We start from the raw sequence: 6,001 nt of genomic DNA, 5'->3' as shown, positions 1-6,001 counted from the left end.
GTGAGCAGGGAGAGGAGAGCACTCAGCCGCGGCCGAGGGTAAGAGACGGTCGCGGCAGCGAGGCAGAGCTGGGTCCCGCGCGGGAAACGCGGGAGAACAGGGGAGGGAGGGGAAAGGGGAAAAAACCTCCGGTTAGAGGGGCAGAACCCCCAGGGAGCCCGAGGCACTGACGGTACAGGTCAAAACAATAGAGAGTGCACAATAAGGCAAACGGAATAAAATAAATACAAGATGAATACAAATACATGTAAAACATCAAATTGAAAATCAAGAGCAAGTAAATAACACTTATCTGTCTGAGGAAGCAGCAAAGAAAGAGGAGGATTGTGGGAGACACAGGACTTATATAGCTACTTCCTCTGTTATGTGATTGGCTGCCTGTTATGCCTGTACAGTTTTTTCTTTCATTTTGACAATATTTATATTCCTCTATCTTTGCTGCTGAGGAAAGAAAGAAAGAGTTATGCATAATATGAGCCTCCGTGTCTTTAATAAAATTACAAACTGTGATGGGCAGAACAATGGACTGGGATTTACAATATATGAAAATACCTACACAATATAAACTATGCTAATTCCTGGAATATAGAATTCACTTTGATATTACAGCTACATGTAGTATAAACATCCCTTCTAAAGTTTACTAATTTAAGTACATATCTGGATATTTACTAGAGAGATCTATTCACAGACACCAGGTGGTAATAGACAATTAAATGCATATAACCTATATTCATGTTAGTACTATTTTTTAAATATTCCATTCTTGGGCACAGTCAGATTAAAAAGCCAATCTTTGTGCATGGCAGGGGTCCAAGTATGTGTCTGTGTTAGGGATTAGGATAAAGCCAATTAAAAAAAATATTACAATAAGGGCAATTTCAAAACAGATTTGCAGTCTTGCTAGGTAATGGATTGTGGAAATCTGTCTCTGTTGGTACGATTTAGGTTTTAAGTGCTGGAAAGATAATAAATGCTTGATCACTCCTCTGGCACTAAAGGAGTACTGTAGGCACTGCAACTGCTTCATCTTCTTGAAGTGGGTATAGTGTCTGGAGTTACCTGGTGTCATCCTTTCATTTCGAATTAATCAGTTATTAATCTGACACTCATTTGCATTAAAGTTTTAATTCTATATGAGAGTCCCCAGCAGCCAGTGGCGTACATACAGAGGTAGCAGCTGCGACCGGGCACGTCAGTACAGGGAGCCCGGTCACCCTGCGGACCCCTGCGACCTGCTACCAGCCGCCATGTTTTGCGGCCCCGGCCTGCGCAGCAAACCGCCGGGGCCGCGCCTTCAAGGGGCCCATCGGGTGGCCAATGCTGTTAGGGCCACCTGATGGGTATGGATTTCCAGGGGGCCGGTCAGCGATGCGGCACTTTAACAACGTGACCGGGCTCCCTGTAATGAGATCACTGCTGGGAGGAAGTGACTGCCCCGGTCACTCCTCCCAGCTATCAGCTGCGCAGGAGGAAGGAGAGGGAGTCAGAGTGGGAACTCTGACTCCCATTAGGCTGAGCCACCACTGGACCCCAGGGAAAGTCACCCTCCTGCACCACCCTCCATGGTCCTTACACCTCATCTGTTTTATGTTTCATCTGCCTTACTCACTTTCATATCCACCATTGTATCATTTATTTCCTGCTCAGCATGCCCCTGTATTTTGTAAAACCCCTTTCCCTATTCCTGCTGTTTCATCTCATCTCTCCTCCTGTCCAATGTAATTCACCATAACCATGTATTGACTTACAGACTGGTTATGTACCCATCATTCTTTTCACATCAACAGTGCATTTATTCAGTCCCCTTCGCTCTTTTCTATAACATGTTCAGTGCAGCAGCTGCCTTTCCAATCTAGATCTACACAATTCTTGTTTGTTCTCTTCATATCCCACCTGTTGCTCCTTAACCTTTTCCTCCCCATCTAAACCAACTTGCCATTTTCAGTAGGTTTCGTATGTTTGCAAAACTAGTCCATGCACATTGCTAACTATATTTTGAGATACTAATTAATTTTATATTTTTGATATGTAAGATGAATGATATATAACATTTTTTTTCTATCATATAGCAATCAATTTAAGAAAGTATGGTATTACAGAGCAACTTTAAGAGCAACTATTATGCGTGTTTAATCAAAGCAGATATAGGTGATCAATCTTTACAATTATCTCATGACTTTTTGAAGTGTGGTGTGTCAATCTTGAGGTTTGCTGGAAAAAACTATGGAAAGTGAGATTAAAGGGACACTTTGTCTAACTGACCGGTTTCATCTAACTGATTTTGTCTAGGAGAGCTTGTCAAAGTTCTCGTTGACAAAGTCAGTTAGACAAAATCGGTCAGGCACAAAGCATTTGGCCTTCAACCACATATCAGTTTGAGAGCGTTATACCTAGCCCCGGAGAAAATTCTACCACTTTTTGCCAGGGATCCAGACCCAAAGGAAGTTAGTGGGTAGACTACAGGGGACGATACCTTGACGAATTACGTTCTTTGGGGCTTGCCTTTCTGGCCACTTTTAATGGCTGTATGTTGGTAAGTGTGTAGTATTTTTATCCTTCTGTATTTTTTAAAAGGCATTCTATAGTGTAAGGCAAGCATGTCAAACCTGCGGCCCACGGGCCGCATGCCGCCCACAAGGACCATCCTTGTGGCCCGGCGAGCCGCGAGTGCATGCTCAATGTTATAGCAGAGTAGGCACCTGCTTTCCCCACATTGCAGGTGCCTACTCTGCTAACACTTATCTGGCCAGGGAGGAGGGCCAGCGAGGGAGCTCAGTGTACCTGCTCCTCACTGCTCCCTCGCGCCGTCTGAAGTAAAGCCGGGCGCCGGAATATGACGTCATAGTCCGGCACCTGGCATTACTAAACCGTGCGCGAGAGCAGTGAGGAGCAGGAAGGACCCCACGGAGAGGCCCCACATCGGCTCCATAAGGTAGGGAGCAATAAATAAAAGTATGTGTGTGTCTGTCTGTGTCAGTGTGTGTGTGTGTGTCTGTCAGCAAGTATGTAAGTCTGTCTGCCAGTATGTGTCTGTCAGTGTGTGTGTCTGTCAGTGAGCATGTGTGTGTGTCTGTCAGTGTGTGTGTGTGTGTGTGTCTGTCAGCAAGTATGTGTGTGTCTGTCAGAAAGTATGTGTGTGTCTGTCGGCAAGTATTTGTGTGTCTGTCAGTGAGTATGTGTGTGTGTCTGTCAGTGTGTGTGTCAGTCAGTGAGTGTGTGTGTGTGTCTGTCAGCAAGTATGTGTCTGTATGTCAGTGAGTGTGTGTGTGTCTGTCAGTGAGTGTGTGTCTGTTAGCAAGTATATGTGTGTCTGTTAGCAAGTATGTTACATAGTTACATAGCTGAAAAGAGACTTGCGTCCATCAAGTTCAGCCTTCCTCACATATGCTTTTGCTGTTGATCCAAAAGAAGGCAATGTGTGTGTCTGTCATTATGTGTGTGTGTCTGTCAGTGTGTGTGTCTGTCAGTATGTGTGTGTCAGTCAGTGAGTGTGTGTGTGTCAGTCAGTCAGTGAGTGTGTTTGTGTTTGTCTGTCAGCAAGTATGTGTGTCTGTCAGTGAGTATGTGTGTGTGTGTCAGCGAGTATGTGTCTGTCAGTGCATGTGTCTGTCAGTGAGTATGTGTGTGTGTCAGTGTGTCTGTATGTGTGTCAGTGTGTCTGTATGTGTGTCTGTCAGTAAGTGTGTGTGTCTGTCTGTGTGTCTCTGTCAGCAAGTGTGTGTGTCTGTCAGTGAGTGTGTGTCTGTCTGTCTCTCTGTAAGTGAGTATGTGTGTGTGTGTGCGCGGCCCACATAAACTTAAACCTTGTTTATGTGGCCCGTGCCACGCTTTGAGTTTGACATGCTTGGTGTAAGGAATACAAAGTTTTGTGTGTGTGCATATATATATATATATAGTTAGATTCAGAAAAAATTGGATTTTTTTGATACAAGATGTTAACCAAAAAAAAATTACAGTTACAGCAAATGTACAGACTAAAAGATATACTTAATTAAAGATTTCTCAGCAATGAGATGAACGAGCATTCCAACAGTGCAATTTTTTTTTTTTTTTTTTATATTCTTTATTTTTGCAGTGCAAAAGAGTTAACAACACGCATGGGGTACCCCAAAGGTAGTCCACATGCTTTTACATAACATTTTCGATAATTAGGGGTATGTTAGTACTTGCACTTTTTTATGGTTAGTCTGCATTTGTAGTAGTTTAGTTGCAAGATTTTAGAAGTGCAGGGTATAACAGACAGGCATACAGTGAGATGTACTGCACTTTTTTTTTATAGTAGCACAAAACAAAATTATAAAGCAAAGACTTGTCAGGGAAGAAAGATTAGAATAGAGCAATCAACAGGGTACTCTAGCTGACAATGTGATTGTGTATTAGTATATTTGTACCACCGGGTAGACAACAGTGTGAGAGAGATCGTGAGGCATATAATCTTAAATCATGAGGAACTTTGTTTAGGAAAAACTGGGTTACTCCACTACTCGAGCTCTGGTGAGGGCTTGTGCCTTGTGTCCATAGTCCTGCTTTCTCCATGAGGCTGAATCTTGTGCCCTCAGGGTCTCTGTTTCTCCCAGGGGTATATGGACAGGTGTCTGGATGTCCCTCCCTGCGGCCCCCAGCCCATAAGGAGAGTGGGGCGCTGGGTTGCTGATGTGATTGGTGGAGCGGCAGGAGGTAAGTACCTGACATGCTTCGGACCTCGGAGGAGGCTGAGGATCTGCTACGGTTGCTTGCTGTAGTGGGTCCGATGGCTTAGCAAGGTTGCGAGCAGTGCGCTTAAAACTTAGTTCCCTCCGGGCTAGACAGCCCGCCGTTGCTCTGCTGTGACCGCCTGTGTTCTTAGGCTTGTTGAAGGCGAGGCGGCCATCTTGATTTTTGCCATGCGGTCTCGGGTTTGTGTTTCCGACGCTCAAGTGGCTTGAGTGTTCGCTGCATCCCCGGTGGGGTCCGGGGTAACCCCCCCGGCCCACAGGGGGGGAGAACGGGGCCCTCGGTAGGTGCATGGGGGGTCCCGCCGGACTAAGCGCGGGAGACCGGCCGCATCTCCCGCCAGAGCCTCACGGCAGGCCGCAGTCCCAGCTGCCCAGCAGTCAGCCTCGCCGGTAGGACGGGGTTCAGTATGTCCGCCGACAGTTGTGCTCGGGTCCCCTTTGCCTTCTAGTAGCTGCTAGTAGCTGCTGTGTGGTGTTCTTTAGGGGGGAAAGAATAATTTTGAGCTGGATATTAGGGTTTCACAGAGGAGCCGAGGGGTGGAGCCTGACCTCATAACTGCATACGTGGGCAGTACGAATTCTCGCCTGGAGGGCAAATTTTGGGATATAATCGGCGGCTACATAGCCACAAGACTTACCGGGATGCACTACCCACGTCGTGGGTGCACTGTTGACTCGAGTGAAACCGGAACGCCACGTGCGGCCTACTAGAGTTGGAGCTGGGTAGAGGCGGCTGCTCTCCCTGACACCGGACTCACCAAGCGAATTTGCTGGTCTCCTACCTCCCCCCGGACCAGTGGGGGTTATCCCGGTCCCCACTGGGTGAACGGACTAACACTCTCCCTGCTGCATCAGCATACCGCTTACAGCAGACACCTAACGGTGCAAAGACCACAAAAGATTGAGAATGCTTTCCTATGGACTGGCTGAATGCGCGCGCGGCTCGTGCCGCACATGCGCATTCACCCGATTACGGCAAAAAGGAGGAGGAGAGTTCCCTGCCCGGCGCTGGAAAAAGAGGTAAATTTAACCCCTTCCACCCCCTAGAGCCTGGCTGGCGGGAGGGGAGCCCTGAGGGTGGGGGCACCCTCAGGGCACTATAGTGCCAGGAAAACGAGTATGTTTTTGGCACTATAGTGGCCCTTTAAATACAGCAGGAGGTGCACTGGGTTGTCTGTTGGCATAGCACTGCATGCAAGAACTGGCAGATTGCAATTGTCAAGGGCCAAAACTGCCAGTCCAGAGTTGTCTGGGTTAATATGCAACACTTGGGCTGGTAGTCC

This window comes from Pelobates fuscus, chromosome 4 (genome assembly GCF_036172605.1).
Source record: "Pelobates fuscus isolate aPelFus1 chromosome 4, aPelFus1.pri, whole genome shotgun sequence".
In the NCBI taxonomy this organism is placed as follows: domain Eukaryota; kingdom Metazoa; phylum Chordata; class Amphibia; order Anura; family Pelobatidae; genus Pelobates; species Pelobates fuscus.
Note: the sequence above shows the minus strand (reverse complement) of the source record.